We start from the raw sequence: 20,613 nt of genomic DNA, 5'->3' as shown, positions 1-20,613 counted from the left end.
TTCTAAATGTTAATGTTTGGTTTGTTTCAGTGTTTTATTTGCTCCTGAGTAAACCGGTTCGGCTGCGATTAAAGCTTCATAACGTATTACTCACAGTTAAATTTATTTTTTTTGTTGCCTGTCCCGTTTGGCTCTTTTGCATCAGAATTGTTGTCTAAAGACAAAGAAAGATGCCCAACAGATTTACTTTACCAAATTGACCATCCCAGCCTTGCCTCAATGGTCCATTTGATTCACCTTTTATTGTTTATTTTATTTTCACTTACTTCATCCATTTCATTCAACGATCTGCTTTCGCTCTTCCCCTTCTCCGTCGCCGCCATGCTTTTTCTGCCGTGTGCGTATGAAAATAAAGGCACTGCGCATGTGCGTTTTACCCATATTCTATCGCCATATTTCATTTTCTTATCGTTGCCCAACATTACACCGGTATTACTGTGAACGGTATGATATGGCCCAGCACTAGAAGCTATCTGCTGTAGTGACTCTTGTACAGATGAGCAGATCAGAGGTGTTCTTTGTTTATTTAACAGAAATCTAAGATGACACATGCATTCACAAACCTTGCAGCTTTGTAGGCGTGTGGTCCATGTAGTGCGTTCATCGAATTCTTTAGTCAGCATTTAAACACTGCAGCTGTAAATTAGACCCACCTTTGCCCTGGGTGCTTGTCTTTAAACGTATCTGGCAGCAGCTGTGCGAGCACAACTAAAAATCTTTCTTTGTCTTTAGTGTGTGAGCGTCTTTTTTAAAGCACTTTACTTTGGACATTTGTGTTGTGTGCAGTGTATCTGTACAGGTTCTTACATCAATGGCTCCTGGAGTGTTGAGTTTGTCAAATTCATATTAAAGACAAGAATCAGTAACATCAATTTAAACGGTTACGATTTGTTGAGATTTAAAAAAAACTATGACAAAATTACCCCCCGCTTCCCGCCCTCAGTGGTACAGTCCAGTGAACTGAAAACAATCAGCCTAGAGTGCTTAAAAAATACACTCACACCATTAAATACCTTTAAATATTAAGTTAGATCAGCTAAATCAAGATTTACTGAAATGTCATTTGAGAAAGAGAAACGTAAAATACATCAAATCATCAATCAGCTGTCTTACAGCTGCTTCACACACGGCGTCTTTGTTTGGTCCTGTTGACTCAGGTCATGGAAAAAGAAGCTGCGAGACAAATGAGGAGACGGGTAATGAGAAGGATGTGAAGAGGACAACATGAGAGCGTGTGTGAGCATGCATGCAAAGTCCTCTGATTGTGATTCTGCACACAGCACTATCTGAGCCAGAACTTTGTCCACTTCGGCTCTCTCCTACCCAGCTCTGCACAGCCCTCAAACCTCAGAGGGCCCTCCAAGCGCTCCCTTGTCCTTCAGTTGGATGACACAGGATGAAGTCACTTCGTTTGCTTTGGCACCAGGATCTTTGTTTCAGGCACCGCGGTGACGTGCCAGGGGCGTGTTCTCACAGCAGAGCGTTCCTCCCGCTGCTGTATGAAAGGGACAAGGCCATAAAAACTAAAGTGTCCTCTGTGTAGCTCAACAAATTGCAGTGTGGGACACACTGTGCCAAAGCCGAGCACGGCAGGAAGCGGTTTTTGTTTGTTGCTCACAGCATGTTGCACAGTATAGCTGTGTTGCTTTCTTACTAGCCGACTGTGTTTGAACAGTTGGTTGTTTTAAATGTTCCCTCACTTTTTCATTTTATAGTTTATAAGAAAATCTGAACTCCGACTTTATGAAGACGACTTTTTTCTGATTCACTTCCAAAGCCAAGCTAACGTTGCCTCAACATGCTTTTACACAAAAATAGCTTACCACGATTAGCAGGACTATATTACACCCGATTCTTTTATCCCAGTATTGAACAGAGAAAACCCAACTCGGTGTGGTCAAAGCTCAAAATCATCTTTATTCTTCATTTCCGGAAAAGCAGAGCTGCGGACACTAGCAAGCACCCACCGGTCTAAAAGCATTACAAGCTAAACGCGTGTATATAGTTCTCTTATACGTCACACACAGCTTCGATCAAAACAACTCCTCGTGTGTGTGTGTGTGTGTGTGTGTGTGTGTGTGTGTGTGTGTGTGTGTGTGTGTGTGTGTGTGTGTGTGTGTGTGTTACCTAGTTCTGGTTTCCTGTTCTTAATATTGCCTCTGCAGCTCTGCACTAAACTTCCTTTTTCTTAAACGTCCCCTAACTTAAGCTGTTGCTAAGGCGACCTATCACCCTCTGACCTCGTTCTCTCTCACAGCTGGCTTTGCTTCATAGAGGCCTTTATTATTAAAATACATAAAACAATATATTAAAAAAATAAGCACTAAGAATATATATTCCGTAACAACTATAAAGACATCCATCCGCTTCCGCTTAGCCTTTTCGGGGTCGCTGGAGCCTATCCCAGCTGTCATAGGGCGAGAGGCGGGGTTCACCCTGGACAGGTCGCCAGTCTGTCGCAGGGCCAACACACAGGGACAGACAACCATTCACACTCACATTCATTCGCACATTCACAGCTAGTGACAATTTGGATTATCCAATTAACCTATCCCCACAAGCTGCATGTCTTTGGACGGTGGGAGGAAGCCGGAGTACCCGGAGAGAACCCACGCAAACACGGGGAGAACATGCAAACTCCACACAGAAAGACCCCGGCCTGATGGTGGAATTGAACTCAGGACCTTCTTGCTGTGCGGCAACAGTGCTGACCACCGTGCCACCGTGCTGCCTTAATCTTATAAATACTTATTAGCATCACATTTATTAAATACTTTTAAAAATGTATTTGGGGTTCTGACTCCTCTGCTTGGGGTTTGAAGGCGATGCACATTAAACAAGCTGAAGAGGATGGAGAAGGTAACATAGCAGTGACAGAAGGATGAAAATAAACATGTTTACGAAAATCGAAAGAATTAATAATGAACATTTTTCAAAAACATGTTAATAATTGCTGTGTGCAAAGACCGATGCCCCTTTTCAGGCAGGGTGAGCAGAGTGAGCTCTTGCAATGACACATTCAGAAGTCTGCATATTTGCGGTGGTTGCATCTGGGACAAATAACATACCAACAGCAGGAAAACAGACTGTTGCTACCAGAAATATGTTCTGTGGCAGTCCTTGCTGGATAAGCTCCCAGTCAGACGCAAACAAAACTACAGCGGGGAAGATGTGAACACTTGATGGAAACCAGTGTGGGAGAAACACGGGCGTGTTATAGATGTTCTGTGGAGTGTAGCTCGTTTATTCAGCTCAGCTGTTTGAGATAAGGAGGGCGGCATGAAGCTTCTCAGAGCACAGCACAGCTGTTGATGTCATCAACAGGTTTCCAGGTTGTCTCTGCCTTTCAGCCGCGACCAGCGGTGACACCTCGGTGACACCTCTTTCTTCCACTTCTCTCCCACTGAAGCATTTCCACCCTCCTTTCTCACAGCTTGTTTCATTTTTCACGTCCCCACACCTTCACCTCTGCCAAAAGGTTTATAACAGCAGGATGTGATCTCACACCACCTCCTGCTTTTGCAACAGTGCAAAAAAATTGTCAGGGCTTTTTTTTTTTTTTGTCCTCTTTTTCCTCTGCAAGGCCGTCCAATGTCCCGCCCTCAGAGGCCCCTGAAGAAATGTGACACATGGATGTGATCACAGTTTGATCGCTGTTTCTGTCTTTAGGCCGTGTTAAAATGCTCCGACGTCGTCCTCGCCGTTCTTTTAAAAGCACTGTTATTTTACTGTATTTTACAAACCATGTAACTTATGTTATGAATTAAAAATGTCTCAGCAATTTGGAACCATCAGAAATGCAATAGGGACGTGTACGTTAGGATCTGATGGTTGGTAGGGTTCATGTCATTATGAGCTTTGTTTGTGATTGTTATTTACATCCATCTATGCTGGTAAACAATGACCTGCCTATAAATCATACGCTAAAAGCTGAATTATTACTAGATATGATTTTGAGCAGTGTTTTAAACTACACGTTTACAGTCAATAGATCAGCACATTAACATCAGTCACGTGAGCTTTTAAGCATAAGGAATGAAGATGAAATGATGATGGAGTTACTGTAGTCGTCTATTTTCTGTTTAGTCTTTACAATTGATTCTCTTCTGTCACTGTAGTTTTTATTCTTTAGTTTCTGTCACTGTTTGTTTGAACAGTGTTGTTCCATGGAGAGTATATGTCTCTGTTACAGTCTTGGATTAAGATGCTGGAAAGAAGCTGGCATGAAGGCCCGTCACAAACTGCTGCTACACAAACATCACCCTGAGACTTCAGAGCTGTGATTGGTCGGCTCTGCTGTATTTTTCTATGAACTCTCTAATATTACTGGAAGTTTTCAAATGGAGAGACTCTCTCACACACACACACACACACACACACAGACACACACAGACACACACACAGACACACACACACACAGACACACACACAGACACACACACAGACACACACACACAGACACACAGACACAGACACACAGACACACACAGACACACACACACACACAGACACACAGACACACACAGACACACACACACACAGACACACACAGACACACACAGACACAGACACAGACACACACAGACACACACACACACAGACACACACAGACACACACAGACACACACAGACACAGACACACACACAGACACACACACAGACACACACACACACAGACACAGACACACACACACACACACACAGACACACACAGACACAGACACACACACAGACACACACACAGACACACACAGACACACACACACAGACACACAGACACACACACACACACACACAGACACACACACACACACACACACAGACACACACACAGACACACACAGACACACACACAGACACACACAGACACACACACAGACACACACACAGACACAGAGACACAGACACACAGACACACAGACACACAGACACACACACACACACACACAGACACACACACACACACACACACACACAGACACACACACACACACACACAGACAGACACACACAGACACACACACACACACACACAGACACACACACAGACACACACAGACACACACACACACAGACACACACACACACACACACACACAGACACACACACACACACACACACACACAGACACACAGACACACACACACAGACACACACAGACACACACACAGACACACACACAGACAGACACACACACACACAGATAGAAGCTGCGTGTGTGCGTGTGTTTGGGCAGTCTTTCAAAGGCTGTTGTCCTCCTGATGAGCAAACACAAACTTTGTTCTACTCAAAGGGGAACTGTCCTCCATTAATTCAGACACAAACATCTGTCCACCAAATTCCTCCTACACAGCCCTTTGTGTGTGTGCATGCATGCGTGTGTGCGTACATGCATATATGTGTGTTACCGTGCGTGCGTGTCTGTCTGTGTGTGTCTGTGCATCTCTTTTCTGCTAGCTGCCCTTTCTGCCTCTAGCCGTGCTCCGACTTTCCCTTTTTCTTTATTTCTGTATTTGTTTCTGAGATCAGACGATGGTTCTGTCCTCCTAAACGAAGCCCTCTTTGCTTCCTCTGTTGTGTTTCGCAGACGCTCCTAATTTGCCGGGTTCTAGTTTCTCTGCTGCTTCTTCTCTCTCCTTTTATAAGAACCTGCCGTTTGCATGCTTTCCCTTCTTTTCTCTGTCCCAGCCATCCCGGCTGCTCGCTCTCTGATCAACAACAGAGAGGAGTTTGGACTAAAGTGTCTCTTTTCCCAGACTGGGACATTTCTCAGGGACTTTGTAGTTTATTGACAGTTTATTGACAGAGAGGTGGAAAGGAGCATCAAAAGAAAAAAGCCAGGGAAGGACAAAGGCTGCTCCAGAGCTCCTCAGGAAAATCAGCTGTATCGAGAAAGCTCGGATTAAGTGGTGCATATTTTCCTGCATTAAAGAGAAATAATTGGCCTGTTTCTAACTAAATGTGTTTAATAAAGTTTTTGTCCTTTTTTAATCAGATCTTTTCTTTACTGCTGGGCGATACCTCCCAAAGGCTGGGTTTGGTTTTTGGTCCAGCCCTGAGGCTGTGTCCGTGCCAAGCGGTCTTTAAATGCTGAACTGATCGAAGGGATGATTTATTTTCTCAAATAGTTTTAAAAAAAATTATACCACAATCAGCAGCTTTTCCTGCCTTTCAGTTTCACACCAGCCAATCAGTACAGCTCAAACATGGACGTGATGTCATTCACACCAGAGTTACCGGTTGGCACCTCTGGGAGTAATGTGGACATTAGTGCTCTGCCAAACTCTTCCTTCAGTTTTTTACTCTTGTGTGTTTTATTTTCTTTTAACCGTGCGCTGTATATCAAAGAAAATGATAAATGTGTTATAACTAGCACTGCTAGCTAAGTAGCTTCTTGTCCCACCCCACGTCTCCTTGAGATTGAAGGTGGTCGCCTATTTGCAATCAGTCACCATTAAACCACCAATTTTTCCAGTTTCATCCCATTTTAACCGTAGTGTGACTGAGCCATCAGGCAGCTAACTTTGCATATACACATAAAGCTGCAGTGGCGCCTTTATTTGGAAGCGTTACAAAGGATGAGTACAGCAATTTGCCAGAGGCTGTGTCCTTGCAACAAGCCCAGTGCACATATGTGCGACATGTGGCTCGTCACGAGCGCACAATTGAGGTTTGTTTTGTAAAATGTTGAGCCGTGGATAGCGGAGAAGAAAGGCTCTTGTCTCTAAATGTGAAGGTGTCAGCTGGACTACAGCCAATCAGGGCTCACTGGACCCTCGCTGTCCATCGGGTGGGAGATCCACACAGCCGGGGTGTTGGAGGGATTGTGTTTCCGGGTCCTTCAGACTTTATGCCCCCCCAATTTTAGTTGTCCAGTCAGTCACTCTTTTTTAGTTTGTTTTTCTTCATGCTGTTATCGTCACTCCAGTGCTTCTCAATATTTCTTTGCCTTTCTCTCATCCTCTCCCCCGTCAGCCAGACATTGTCGCCACCGTAGGTAGCTGCAGTGAACTTCTAGGATTACCTGCCCCCTCCTGCGTGTATGACAAACCTCATAATGACCAGCATGCTCTGCTGTTAGATCGCTCTTAATTAGGGCTGGGCCATATCATACTGTTCACGGTAATACCGGTGTAATGTTGGGCAACGACAAGAAAATGAAATATGGCGATAGAATATGGGTAAAACGTGCATGCGCAGCGCCTTTGTTTTCATACGCACGTGGCGAAAAAAGCATGGCGGCGACGGAGAAGGGGAAGAGCGAAAGCAGATCGTTGAATGAAACAGATGAATCTGAACTGGTTTGTAAAAATGCTGCAGCTTCACTGGTGTGGAACTGGTTTAGCTTTCGTCCCTCAGATACACAACAAAGCACTATTTTTGGTAGCGCATGCTAGCGGGCCGTCGTTATTACCGTATTGTTTGGAAAGTACGGCACACTTAAAATCAGGCAGAGCCCCTTATAATCCCGTGTGCCTTATGTATGAACTCTGGTTGTGTTTACTGACCTCGAAACGATTTTATGTGCACGGCGCTCGAAAATCTGTCAAATGTTTCAGTACGACTTTGCTAAGCTACGAAGTCGCACCGCTTGATGGATTGTGGGAGCATTACGGCTATCGTAGGCGGAGCCTCGCGGAGTGATACGTGCTGTGCTTCAACATAATGTTACCGTATTGTGTGTGTATGACCTCTTTTTAAGTTTTGTGGATATTATACATGGTTATGCTGAGGATATGTCGGCCAGTTTCCACTGGAAATGCCTTTTGGTTAAACTGTCAGCGAGGAGTTTGCACTGTTACATTTTATATAACTTTAATGCAAAAAACAGCTGCTTGTTTAAGTGAAAATACAGTGATGGTTTTTTGCACTAAAAAAATTGTGGAGTTGTAAAGTATTTTGTCTCGTGTCAATTATATCGTCAGTTATATCGTTATCGCAAGTTTTCAAACGTATATCGTGATAAATATTTTCGGTTATATCGCCCTGCTCTACTCTTAATGTTTTGTTTTTTTTGTCACGAGTTGGATCATGTTTTAACTTATGGGCCTGGCACAGAGGCTTTCTTCTTCTCCCGTGTTTTTTCTTTATTGCAGCTGTTTGAGGTTTCCGGGCAGAGACGACGAGTTTGCCGTGTGGGCTGCTCGTTGTCGTACTTGCTTTCAGATCCACAACGGGAGGGAAATGATAGTCATTCTGACCCCCACGTTTGTAATTAGTGCTTGGGAAACAGTGAATTTAAATATTGTCACGTCACAGCCTTAAATGGTTTGGAAACATCGCGTCCTTCTCTTTCTCTCCCACCCCCTTTTCCCCTCCCGTCCTCTAAACCTGTTGAAATCAGTGAGTTGTGTGCAGTGTGCTCAGGGGCCACACCGGGGCCTCCGTCCCCAAAGCAGCCTTTGATGTCGGCTGGGAAAGAAAACCCAAACTGGGACTTTACCATGTTTCTACTCCACATTTTTATTAATGTTGGTCTTAGTAGAATCTGAACCGATCGTGCTGTTAGAGGAAGTCTTCTGCTTCAATCATTTTGGACTTGATCAGGCAACAGCGAGGCTCCTTTTCACAAAAGAAAGGGTGCAGTGCATGACAATGAACAATGAGTTAGTGCACAGTTGTTATTAGATGATGACTCCAAAGCCTTGAAGGCTTAGGTCCTGTCTGGCCCCGGGGCCAGCTGTGAACCAGCACATCACTACTGCACATAATTACAGCTCAGTATATGAACTGTGGCCTAATCCTGTCGGACAGCTGAAATTAAAGCCAGGTACGACCCTCTGGCTTCCCAGCATCCCCTGCGATAAACCATCTCCCCCGCTGAGAAGAATCAGCTTCCTGCGAGCAAACATGAAAGCATTTCCAGAACTTTCTCCAGATCATGAGCACAAAGCATTTCTCAAACTGGAGACCACAAATAGAAGGTGAAAGATGGCGCTGACCATCGTGATTAATCTCCGAAAAAACCTGGGTTTTAAATAAAAAGCGGCCTCGTACGGAGCATGTTTCATTGATCGTTTCATTCTTTTTTTGCTGTATAAGAGTAAACTACACGTTTTATTTCAACGTGCCAGCAAGAGGAACAGAATGTACAACAATGTTATGACCTGTATGGACAGAAATGAGTTCTGTAACATGTAAAATCATGCTTTTTGCAACTAATTCTTTTTCAGAGTGACTCACAAGATCCTTCGTGTGCACGGGGTAGCTGTTGTATATATTCTCAAACTGTCATGAAGTAGTGTATTGATTTGGTGAGCCCAGAGGTTTGGTAGCGTGGATGTGGAGGAGGGAGAGATCTTTAAAGTAGATACTTTAGTAAAGCCAGAAGAGCTGCTAGCACATCAGAACAGTAATGTGTAATTTACGTAATCTGATGCATTAAGAATGGGTGCAGCCTTATTAAGGAATTATGTGGTAGAATTTCAGATAATTATAGGCCGTTTACGGTCTGTGTAAGGGCGGCTGCTGACAGCCTCCTTTGGCCACTTGATATCACACTTTCACACAGATCTTGACTCAGCTGGATAAATAACCTCTTCATTTGAATCAAGCACTGAGAGTATGACCATCCTAATGAGGACTCTGGTTCAAGGAGTTCAAGGTAAATTCTGACTTTTTAAAAAAATGGCCACATAGCTGTTTGTAGGCAGAAGACGCTTAAAGTGCCGAGTACGCTTGGTGCAGTCTGTTTTGGTAATGAACAGCGGTGTGTGCTGGGGGTGATTTGGGAGCTGACTTAATGACTTACAGGTAGGTTAACCAATTTTGTCCATGTATACAGTCTCTCAGGCTGTCATGGACGGAAAGGTTGGGTACACCCCCGCACAGGTTGGCAGTCTACTGCAGGGCTAAGGTGTACTGACAGACGAGCGTTCACTCCTGTGGCCAGTTTAGGAGCAAACAGTCCTCTTAGCATGCCTGTCTTTGGACTGTGGGAGGAAGCCAGACAATGAACTGGCACTGACACACACACACACACACACACACAGGGAGAACACGTGGGCAGCGGATTGATCCAAATACTACTGATCAGGGATGGGTACCGGTATCCAGGTGCCATTATAATTTACGTTGAGTAGGCTAACCACGTTATTACATTAATGCATGTAAGGTGAACTAGCAAACACCATCGTAGCTACATGCGGCTGTCTTCTTGTTTGATGGCAGATACTCCCTTCACCCTGGCCAAAAAGGCTAAAATGATCAAAGAAAAAGTGGAAAACAGTTAAACATGAGAGGTTTTTGGACAAAGTTTGTGTTTTTTCCATTGTTTAAGCACTGCTTCCAGCCAAGAGTGATACCATATATGCCCCATAGCTGCAGAAAAGGCTAACATTGTTATCTTTTTACAAAAAAAACAGCTGAACATGAGAGGTTTTTGGACCAATTTTGTGTTCTCCATTCTTTAAGCACCGGCACAGTTTCAAAAGTACCGGTTTGGCACCGGTATCGGATTAAACCTAAACGATACCCATCCCTACTACTGATAGTATTGGTATCAATATTAGGATGTTTCTATTCTCTTAAGTTTTGTGAATAGCCCACCAAGTTGTGTTAAATGTATTATGTGTATATATAATATACGTGTGTGTGTGTGTGTGTGTGTGTGTGTGTGTGTGTGTGTGTGTGTGTAAGAATACCAGAGGCGCAAAACACCAGCCTCTGGTAGACCAAACAATCAGCTGAGACTGCAGGACCAGACTGACCAACCTGTGCACTGCCTGGATTGATTACAAGAAGGCCTATGACTCAATGCCCCACACCTTGATCCTGGAGCTATACAAGATCAACAGGACCCTAAGAGCCTTCATCAGGAACTCAATGGGGATGTTGCAGACAACACTGGGCCACATTCAAGCCCATAGCACAAGTCACCATCAAGTGCGGGATCTACCGAGGAGATGCTCTGTGCCCACTGCTGCTCTGCACAGGCCTGAACCCCTCAGTGAGGTCAGTGACCAGACTGGCTACAGATACAGACTACAGAACGGAGCAGCTGTCAGCCACCTCCTGTACATGGATGACATCAAGCTGTATGCCAAGACTGAACGAGACATCGATTCACTGATCCACACCACCAGGATATACAGCGATGACATCGGGATGTTGTTCGGACTGGAGAAGTGTAGTCACTAGAAAAGCTGCAACCACCAAGTACCTGCAGAGGGTCAGGCAAGTCCTGAGGAGTCAGCTGAATGGGAAGAACAAGATCCGGGCCATCAACACGTACGCCCTGGCCGTGATCAGGTACCCTGCTGGGATAATAAGCTGGCCAAAGGAGGCGATAGAAGCTCCTGACCATGCACGGAGGGTTTCACCCCAAGTCCAGCACACTGAGGCTGTACGCTAAGTGAAGGAAGGAGGCCGGGGACTGGTGAGTGTGAGCACCACGATCCAGGATGAGACAACGAACATTCACAAATACGAAAACCCAAGAAAGAGAAGGAACCATTATGGAAGCACAGGCCCCTGCACGGTATGTACCACCGGGAGATGGGGGAGGTGGCTGATATCCAGAAATCCTACCAGTGGCTGGACAAAGCTGGACTGAAAGACGGCACAGAGGCACTAATCATGGCAGCACAAGAACAAGCTCTGAGCACAAGATCCATAGAGGCTGGGGTCTATCACACCAGGCAAGACCCCAGGTGCAGGCTGTGTAAAGATGCCCCAGAGACAATCCAGCACATAACAGCAGGGTGCAAGATGCTAGCAGGCAAGGCATACATGGAACGCCATAACCAAGTGGCCGGCATAGTGTACAGGAACATCTGTGCTGAGTATAACCTGGAAGTCCCGAGGTCAAAATGGGACACGCCCCCAAGGGTGGTGGAGAATGACCGAGCTAAGATCCTGTGGGACTTCCAGATACAGACGGACAAAATGGTGGTGGCTAACCAACCGGACATAGTGGTGGTAGACAAACAGAAGAAGACGGCCGTAGTGATCGATGTAGCGGTTCAAATGACAGCAATATCAGGAAGAAGGAACACGAGAAGCTGGAGAAATACCAAGGGCTCAGAGAAGAGCTCGAGAGGATGTGGAGGTGAAGGTAACGGTGGTCCCCGTGGTAATCGGAGCACTAGGTGCGGTGACTCCCAAGCTAGGCGAGTGGCTCCAGCAGATCCCGGGAATAACATCGGAGATCTCTGTCCAGAAGAGCGCAGTCCTGGGAACAGCTAAGATACTGCGCAGGACCCTCAAGCTCCCAGGCCTCTGGTAGAGGACCCGAGCTTGAAGGATGAACCGCTCGCAGGGGCGAGAGGGGGATTTATATACACTCCTCACTCTGTAGGTGATTTTCCTGAGACTATTACCAATGTTATTCTGTTCCCTTTCAGACCGTGCAATATTACCCAACAGTACCTTATTGGATATTTGTTTCATCCCCCCATTATACGCTGCTACTCCCTTTATTCTATTGCACAATACTATGTCACTTCCTAGAATCGCCTGCACTGATAGTTAAGTTATTTATTCTCCAGGATATAGTTATAAATATTACTTCGTTAGTGCAAGGCATAGTATCAAATAACTATCTTACTGTATATTACTGTACACTAATATTCATCTGTTCCTCTGGCTCTCCTGCTGCTTTGAGCATGTGCATGACAAAATAATTTCCCTCAGGATGTAGCATAGGATAAAGTTATTGTTATTCTTATTATATATGCGCGTGCCACCGCTGTGGCGTGTGGCAGTGAGCGGGTTAAAGCGGACGGTGTGACCGTCCTATCAGTGCTGCCCGGTTTAGTCCCAGCCCACCGCCTCCTGCCTCTGGAGAGCAGATAGCTGGAGCTCGTGTGGGTGGGTGTTTCTCAGGACACACTCCCACGATAAACACTCCGCTGTCCTCTAGACTTGTTGCTGCTTTATTTTTCCCTCCCCGGTTGTACGGTTTGTTTCCGGGCTCTTGTGGATGTTCTAACTTTACCGGAGCTGGTTCGTTTGTGTTTTGTTGCCATTATTATTTTTGCCTCTGTTTGGGGTTACGCTGCGTCGCGTGCTGTGGATTCCACCGGCGATAATAAGCGAAAGCACCGGGAGACACCGAGCACGGTAGGTACCACGGGGCCTGCACACAGTTGTTGACTGCAGCACTGCTCACAGTGCTCACAGTTTCACCGGACTTCCGAGACCTTTCTGAGGAGAAAGTGTGCGAGTGTGAGCCGCGGTGCGTGTAAGAGAGCTGTGTGCTGTTTGGGTCCACGAGCGTCAGTGTGTCTATCCAAGTGGTTTGGCTGGAAGCGCAGTTAGACGAAGCCCAAAATCACTTCCCCCTTCCTCCGTGGACAGCTCACGGCGCTCCAGTTTGGGGGAATCGATCTGCCGTGTTGTTTGTAAGTAGACTGATCCGTCTCCTCTGGCCAGCAGCGTGCATTTAAGCTTTAGCCCTCAAAAGGTGATTAACAGCTCTGGCGCGAGCTTTCTCATTGTTGTCCCACTCATGTAACTGCAGTTTGATCTACTTACCGCGTATAAGGTTAATATCGTCATGATTTACCCATAAAGAGCAGCCGCACTGAATATAAGCGCGTTCACCGTTCACTCACATTTGGACGGAGACTCCATTCATTACTCCGTATCTGATTTAGGCTGGATTACACTCATGTGAGCACCGTAAACATGCACATTTAAACTGTATCAGTAACCGTGTACAGACTCATAACAATCTGGGGCAGATTTGGAGCGTTTCATGTAAACACTCAATTTTAACCTTTTGATGCAGTCACATTTTTTAGAGGGTAACTTGATGCCATATTTCTAGTGAGCATATAAATTGTAATGAGGGCATAAACATGACACAGACATGACATGGCGAGCTACTCCCATCTAGTTGTGTTTTCTTTTAAAGCCCGGCTAATCCTGGAGCGGTGCGAGGCATGTGTGCACCAGCACGAACTGAATGCCTGCTGTTGATGTTCTAATTATTATTAGAGGCAGTGTTGGTATTAACAGTCTCTTGACTGATTCCTGGTAATTGCTGCCTATTAGCTTTAATTAAAGGGATGCAGGATGCCTTGCCTAGTGGTGCCGTTAGATGCCTGTCGCCTTAGGTTCTCCTTCTCTCACACCCCGTAATCATAAAGCTGACATGAAAGACGGCAGCAGAAGAAGACGAGGCACCTCGTCATCGCTTGCGTTACTCCAAGCTGCTTGCGCAGTGAATCTTTTTTTAGGGGACATTTTTCTTACTGAAGCCTTTCGGGCTTTGAGGAGAACAGCGTAGCTTTATCCCTGCTGGCACAAGTAAAGCTGCCGCTTTTTATAGGAGAATGAAGGGAAATGGCACTTCATCGTTCAGAGTCTAGACGGAGTTTGACATGTCGGATTAAGTAGGAGTGATGGTTTAGGATTCGGGGTCACTGTATTTCACACTTCCTTCTCATAGACATTCAGAGCCTGTCAGATTATTTCCACCTGAGCCGGACGATCGTGCAAGAAATCTGGGAAATTGGAGCCACGTACTGTCGTGTGCTTTCAGCCATATAGAAGAAGTTTCTGTTTCTGTAAAAACAAAATCTTTACGTAATGAGAAACCGTCTGTAACCATGTAATCAATATTATCAGCATTTTATTTATTTTTATTTATTTATTTTATTTTTTCCATGAAATCAAATCTGCTGAAATCCTTCTCGGTACACTTGATAAATAGCAGCAGACGTTCCTTCATGAAATAGGTGGAGTGAGAAGAGTTGTAGTTGTTCAAGCCGTCAGCTTTTATTTTGAAGAGAGATGCGAGGCCCAGCTTGTGTCTGCAGTTTGAGCAAAAGCTCATCGACTTTCAGGCAGTGGCGTGTCTAGAAAATTTTTGTTGGGGGGGGGCAGGTAGGGGCACAGATTTGGAGAAGGGTGGCAGATGCAATTGTCAGATAATGTTAAAAACAATTCTACCAACCGTTAACTATAATTCAATAATCCTATAAACCTAATAACCGAATGCGCTTTTAACTCTTATTAGAATGAGATTTTAACCACTACGGTGCAAAGTTTTTAGATACTGCGTTGATAAAGTACAAGAGATACAATCAGTTAGTGTTTATTCAGCAGTCAAGGACATCAATATTTGCATAGTATTTTTACTGACATGTAGTGCACATATGTTTTGGGCAAAAACATTTTTTAATATTAAAATACGAACATTTTAACATACAATTGGCAAATTAGCCAATGCAAAACCAATGCCTATTAAAAAAAGATAATCTTCTCACAAACTGTGAGAAGTCTTGTTGGTATATGTATAATTTCTATACATTTTACATCAGATAAAAACTTTGTTCGCAAGATTCAGATAATTATTTAATAAAAGCTAAATATTTTAAATGAGAATAAAAAAGAAAAGTATTTCTTTGTGCCCCCCTCTCCCTGTTAATGCCCTACCTGGCCCCCTGGCAACACTTTGCTAGATCCACCCCTGCACAGTTACCAGCTGTCAGCTACATAAAAAAGGATCCTGGTGTTATTTGTCTCTCAGAAACAGTTCATAACTTCAACTCATCCATGTCACCTAAAAGGTAAACCTGTTTCTCCATCACCTGTTCAGCTCTGATGGTTCAGTAAGGACATCTCCTGGTTTCATCTTCATGTTTCCCTCTCACCACATATCCAAACCGACATAATGACCAGCAGCTTTACAGCTGTGGCTCCAGCAAACATCAGCTGATACTAGAAATTAATATTAAATACATTCTAACAACAGCTGATCAAGCTTAAACGTGCTGCTGTTGTTTAGCGCGACATCCGCTGGTTTCCTCTTTCTGGCGCAAAGTGGGCGATAAACAAACAAGAGAGAAAAGCCGATCAGCTGATCATTGATCAGTTTCATGATTGAAGTAGCAACAGGAGAGGCAGGGGGAGAGAATGAGAGAAGAAGAGGCAGCTGTGCAGCGTTACGACAGAATAACTCCAGCTTTGTGTCTTTTTTTTCATTATAGCGAAAGTCCGGGACAAACTGCGTCTCTTCTCAGCTCAATACGAAACGTGTAATATTTTCTCTGAATGACGGACCATTCCATTTTTTTAAGGAGCCGTTGGCAACTCTACTAACTAACCTTATGAATAAAATAAAGTTCACTATCAGTAACATCATAGCACCCACCCAGCTGTATAAAAACTCCGTCAAACTGGCTAGAACGCAGTATGAGTTATTGCAACTGAGGGTAAAAAGTCAGCACAACGAAAATAAACTCCACCTAAACGTGGTTTATATCTGACCCAGATAGACTGCAGCTCATAACTTCTTACCTGAAGTTCAGTTCACCTGACACTCGGACTGGTGGCTGCCTCGGGGCTCTCCTACTGCCTCCCCTTCCCTCATCCACCTGTTGCCTCTGTGGAAGCTCCTCCATAGCCACCACCAAACAACTGAGTTATTTTTACACATCGACCTGCATCTGGCCAATCCACCACCTCTCATTGTTCATGCCGTTACAAAAAAATAAATAAATTAATAAGTCATCAGCCCACTGTGCAAATGTCCGATGGCTAGTCCAGCTATGTTAACTTGTTAATCTTTGGCTGAAAAAATGTTTTCTGTGGTGCCGTCTTTCCTGCGTGGCTCTTCTACCTTTGCTAACATGATGCGCATAGTGCAGAAGCCGGTGCTGCATTCACTTACCCTCGGACATCTGAGCTTCACTGTGAAACCATAATCGTACATTTGATATTTCATTAAATTTTATTGTTTTAGCTTCGGGGTGGCACCTGGGGTGGCCAGTCTGGTTAGGGGGGTGGCCTGGGACACGCCACTGCTTTCAGGCAACGTCCTTCAAACCCTGCTGCTCCCAGTCCAGTTCTGGGAATCCATCCTACATGAAAAACATCCTACCCAATGTTTCTGCGCCGCATGCGCACAAAACCAACGCCGAATTAACTTCTTTTTCTCTCACCCATCTGGAATACTTCTTAAGGTTATGGGTAGGGGTAGGGTTACGTTTAGTCGCAAGTCACTGTCAAATTATTATACGGGTAGGACGTTTTGTCAGAGTAGGGTGGTTTCTCAGAACACCGGCCCTTCCTCAGCCGTTCCAGGCTCTTTGACAGCTGTGGGAGTCCCAGGCCACGTCCACTCATCATTTTCTCTCCGTTTTGGCCTCTCGTCCACACTGAGGCTACGTCCACACATACCCGGGTATTTTTGAAAACGCAAATTTTTCTATGCGTTTGCACCTTCTGTCCACACGTAAACGGCGTTTTCGGTCACTGAATACGGAGATTTATAAAAATGCCTGCCAGGGTGGATATTTTCGAAAACTGTTTTTGCGTTTACGCGTGGATGTGAAAAACGGAGAAAACGCAGCGTCAAAGTTGTGCGCCTTTTTTGACGTCACACTGTGCGCCAGGTTATTGTTTCGGTGAAATGAATTTCTACAATACTGTTACTTGTACTCTCTGCAGTGTTTAAATGCTTACATACACACACAGTTACTGTCCCTCCACACATATCACTTGGTTCTGCTTCTATGCCCCAGCTTTGTTTACTATTTCCCACCGAGGCTTCTACAGGGAGTGCAGAATTATTAGGCAAATGAGCATTTTGTCCACATCATCCTCTTCATGCATGTTGTCTTACTCCAAGCTGTATAGGCTTGAAAGCCTACTACCAATTAAGCATATTAGGTGATGTGCATCTCTGTAATGAGAAGGGGTGTGGTCTAATGACATCAACACCCTATATCAGGTGTGCATAATTATTAGGCAACGTCCTTTCCTTTGGCAAAATGGGTCAAAAGAAGGACTTGACAGGCTCAGAAAAGTCAAAAATAGTGAGATATCTTGCAGAGGGATGCAGCAGTCTCAAAATTGCAAAGCTTCTGAAGCGTGATCATCGAACAATCAAGCGTTTCATTCAAAATAGTCAACAGGGTCGCAAGAAGCGTGTGGAAAAACCAAGGCGCAAAATAACTGCCCATGAACTGAGAAAAGTCAAGCGTGCAGCTGCCAAGATGCCACTTGCCACCAGTTTGGCCATATTTCAGAGCTGCAACATCACTGGAGTGCCCAAAAGCACAAGGTGTGCAATACTCAGAGACATGGCCAAGGTAAGAAAGGCTGAAAGACGACCACCACTGAACAAGACACACAAGCTGAAACGTCAAGACTGGGCCAAGAAATATCTCAAGACTGGTTTTTCTAAGGTTTTATGGACTGATGAAATGAGAGTGAGTCTTGATGGGCCAGATGGATGGGCCCGTGGCTGGATTGGTAAAGGGCAGAGAGCTCCAGTCCGACTCAGACGCCAGCAAGGTGGAGGTGGAGTACTGGTTTGGGCTGGTATCATCAAAGATGAGCTTGTGGGGCCTTTTCGGGTTGAGGATGGAGTCAAGCTCAACTCCCAGTCCTACTGCCAGTTTCTGGAAGACACCTTCTTCAAGCAGTGGTACAGGAAGAAGTCTGCATCCTTCAAGAAAAACATGATTTTCATGCAGGACAATGCTCCATCACACGCGTCCAAGTACTCCACAGCGTGGCTGCAAGAAAGGGTATAAAAGAAGAAAAACTAATGACATGGCCTCCTTGTTCACCTGATCTGAACCCCATTGAGAACCTGTGGTCCATCATCAAATGTGAGATTTACAAGGAGGGAAAACAGTACACCTCTCTGAACAGTGTCTGGGAGGCTGTGGTTGCTGCTGCACGCAATGTTGATGGTGAACAGATCAAAACACTGACAGAATCCATGGATGGCAGGCTTTTGAGTGTCCTTGCAAAGAAAGGTGGCTATATTGGTCGCTGATTTGTTTTTGTTTTTGAATGTCAGAAATGTATATTTGTGGATGTGGAGATGTTATATTGGTGTCACTGGTAAAAATAAATAATTGAAATGGGTATATATTTGTTTTTTGTTAAGTTGCCTAATAATTATGCACAGTAATAGTCACCTGCACACACAGATATCCCCCTAAAATAGCTCAAACTAAAAACAAACTAAAAACTACTTCCAAAAACATTCAGCTTTGATATTAATGAGTTTTTTGGGTTCATTGAGAACATGGTTGTTGTTCAGTAATAAAATTATTCCTCAAAAATACAACTTGCCTAATAATTCTGCACTCCCTGTAGACTTCTGATTGGCCAACATTTCTACACGGATAGGAATATAGCGCCACCTGCTGCTTTGGCATGTTCCTAGCAGTGTTTTCCATCGTTTCTGACTTTTACGTGTGGACGGGATTTTTTTTTTTTTTTTTTTTTTTTTAAACGAAAACGGAAAATCTCCGTTTTCAAAAATGCCCGTGTACATGTGGACGTAGCCTGAGACGGCGCTTTCCCCAAGGAAAAACGAATACATTTCAAAACGGAACCGGCCACGTCGCAGTGTGGACAGCGAAAACGCACAGTTTCTAAAACGATGACGCATGTTAGTCATGTGATGCAGTCATGTGACCAATTAAACAAAGAGCGGAGTGCATTATACAGCAGTTTGTTTGTTTGTTTTGATTGCTCTCAATTTTGACAGCCCTAAAAAAAAAAATTCATATCAGTCTGTACGTGCTCCAGATAGCTTTTCTTCAAATTCTTTAATTCTCACTCGATTTTGCGCATGCGCAGGACTGGTACGTTAGCGTTTTGGGCCGTTTCAATGTGAACGCACAACTCTGTGAAAACAACTGAAAACTCTAGTGGGGACGCGGAGCGTTTTCAGACGTAAACGCCGTTTTCAAATCTATCCGGGCCAGTGTGGACGTAGCCTCAGACTAATGACTTCATCTGGCCATCCCCCAGCTCTCTTCTCTCCTTTTCTAACCTCATCCTTCCTCAGCCACCCCTGACCTCGGGGGGGCTGCCGTGCTCATGTTTCGCCACTTGCTCATGTCGAGATGACACACACACACACACACACACACACACACACACACACACACACACACACACACACACACACACACACACACACACACACACACACAGAGCGTGCGTGTCGGATGGGAAAAACAGGCTACTGTGATGGATGACTTGTTGCTCAGATGTGAGGACATCCTTTTTTGGGGGGTGGGGGGGAAATCACCGTTGGAGTGAAATGAAATCCTGAACCTTCCATGAAAGGTTCAGGTTGAGGTAAAACTCAAGGCGCACAGATTCAACGTCATTTTCAAAGCGGTAAAGTCGCAGTGACTTCAAGTGGCATTATAATCAGTACAAAGGAGTCGTGTTTCACAGGATGCGGGAGCATTTGAAGCACTACAGTAACCAGTCTGGGTCTGAAGCATCTGAAATGTTTTCCACGTCATCAGCCTCCTCTTCGTGCTTTATCTCAGCTACATGGCAGATAGCATTGTTCACACATCGAGAGCCTCATTCACGGTCCCCCTTGAAGCAAACTTAAACAAAGGCTTTAAAGCTGAAATGCGTTTTACAACAGTTGTCACTGTTGTCAAGTTCAAGCTTCCCTTAATGTTCACTTGGTTCTTGTCTTTTCACACCAACAACATGAAGGTAACAACTAGAGCAGGGCGATATGACCAAAAATATTTATCACGATTTACATTTGAAAATTTGCGACTTCATTAGTGGAAAAAAACCCAACAATGTATTTTCACTTAAACAAGCAGCTGTTTTTTGCATTAAAGTTATATAAAATGTAACAGTGCAAACTCCTCGCTGACAGT

The 20,613-nt window shown here is 44.7% G+C and overlaps 1 protein-coding gene across 9 annotated transcripts in view; it reads left to right on the top strand.

Annotated features, from left to right (window-relative positions):
- Positions 1 to 20,613, top strand: part of disp1 (dispatched homolog 1 (Drosophila)) — a 120,649-nt gene that overhangs the window by 65,771 nt on the left and 34,265 nt on the right. The window contains exon 1 of one of the 9 annotated variants that reach the window (XM_026194472.2): positions 12,789 to 13,063. The exons of 7 other annotated variants lie outside the window; for them this stretch is intronic. The gene's annotated coding sequence lies outside the window, so the exon portion shown is untranslated. Of the gene's footprint in view, positions 1 to 12,788; positions 13,064 to 20,613 lie in introns of those variants that run through there. One more of the 9 variants, XM_080289780.1, reaches the window with a different exon arrangement.

The sequence above is a fragment of the Astatotilapia calliptera genome, chromosome 15 (assembly GCF_964374335.1).
Source record: "Astatotilapia calliptera chromosome 15, fAstCal68.1, whole genome shotgun sequence".
NCBI lineage: Eukaryota > Metazoa > Chordata > Actinopteri > Cichliformes > Cichlidae > Astatotilapia > Astatotilapia calliptera.
This window is presented reverse-complemented; position numbering and strand designations above follow the sequence as displayed.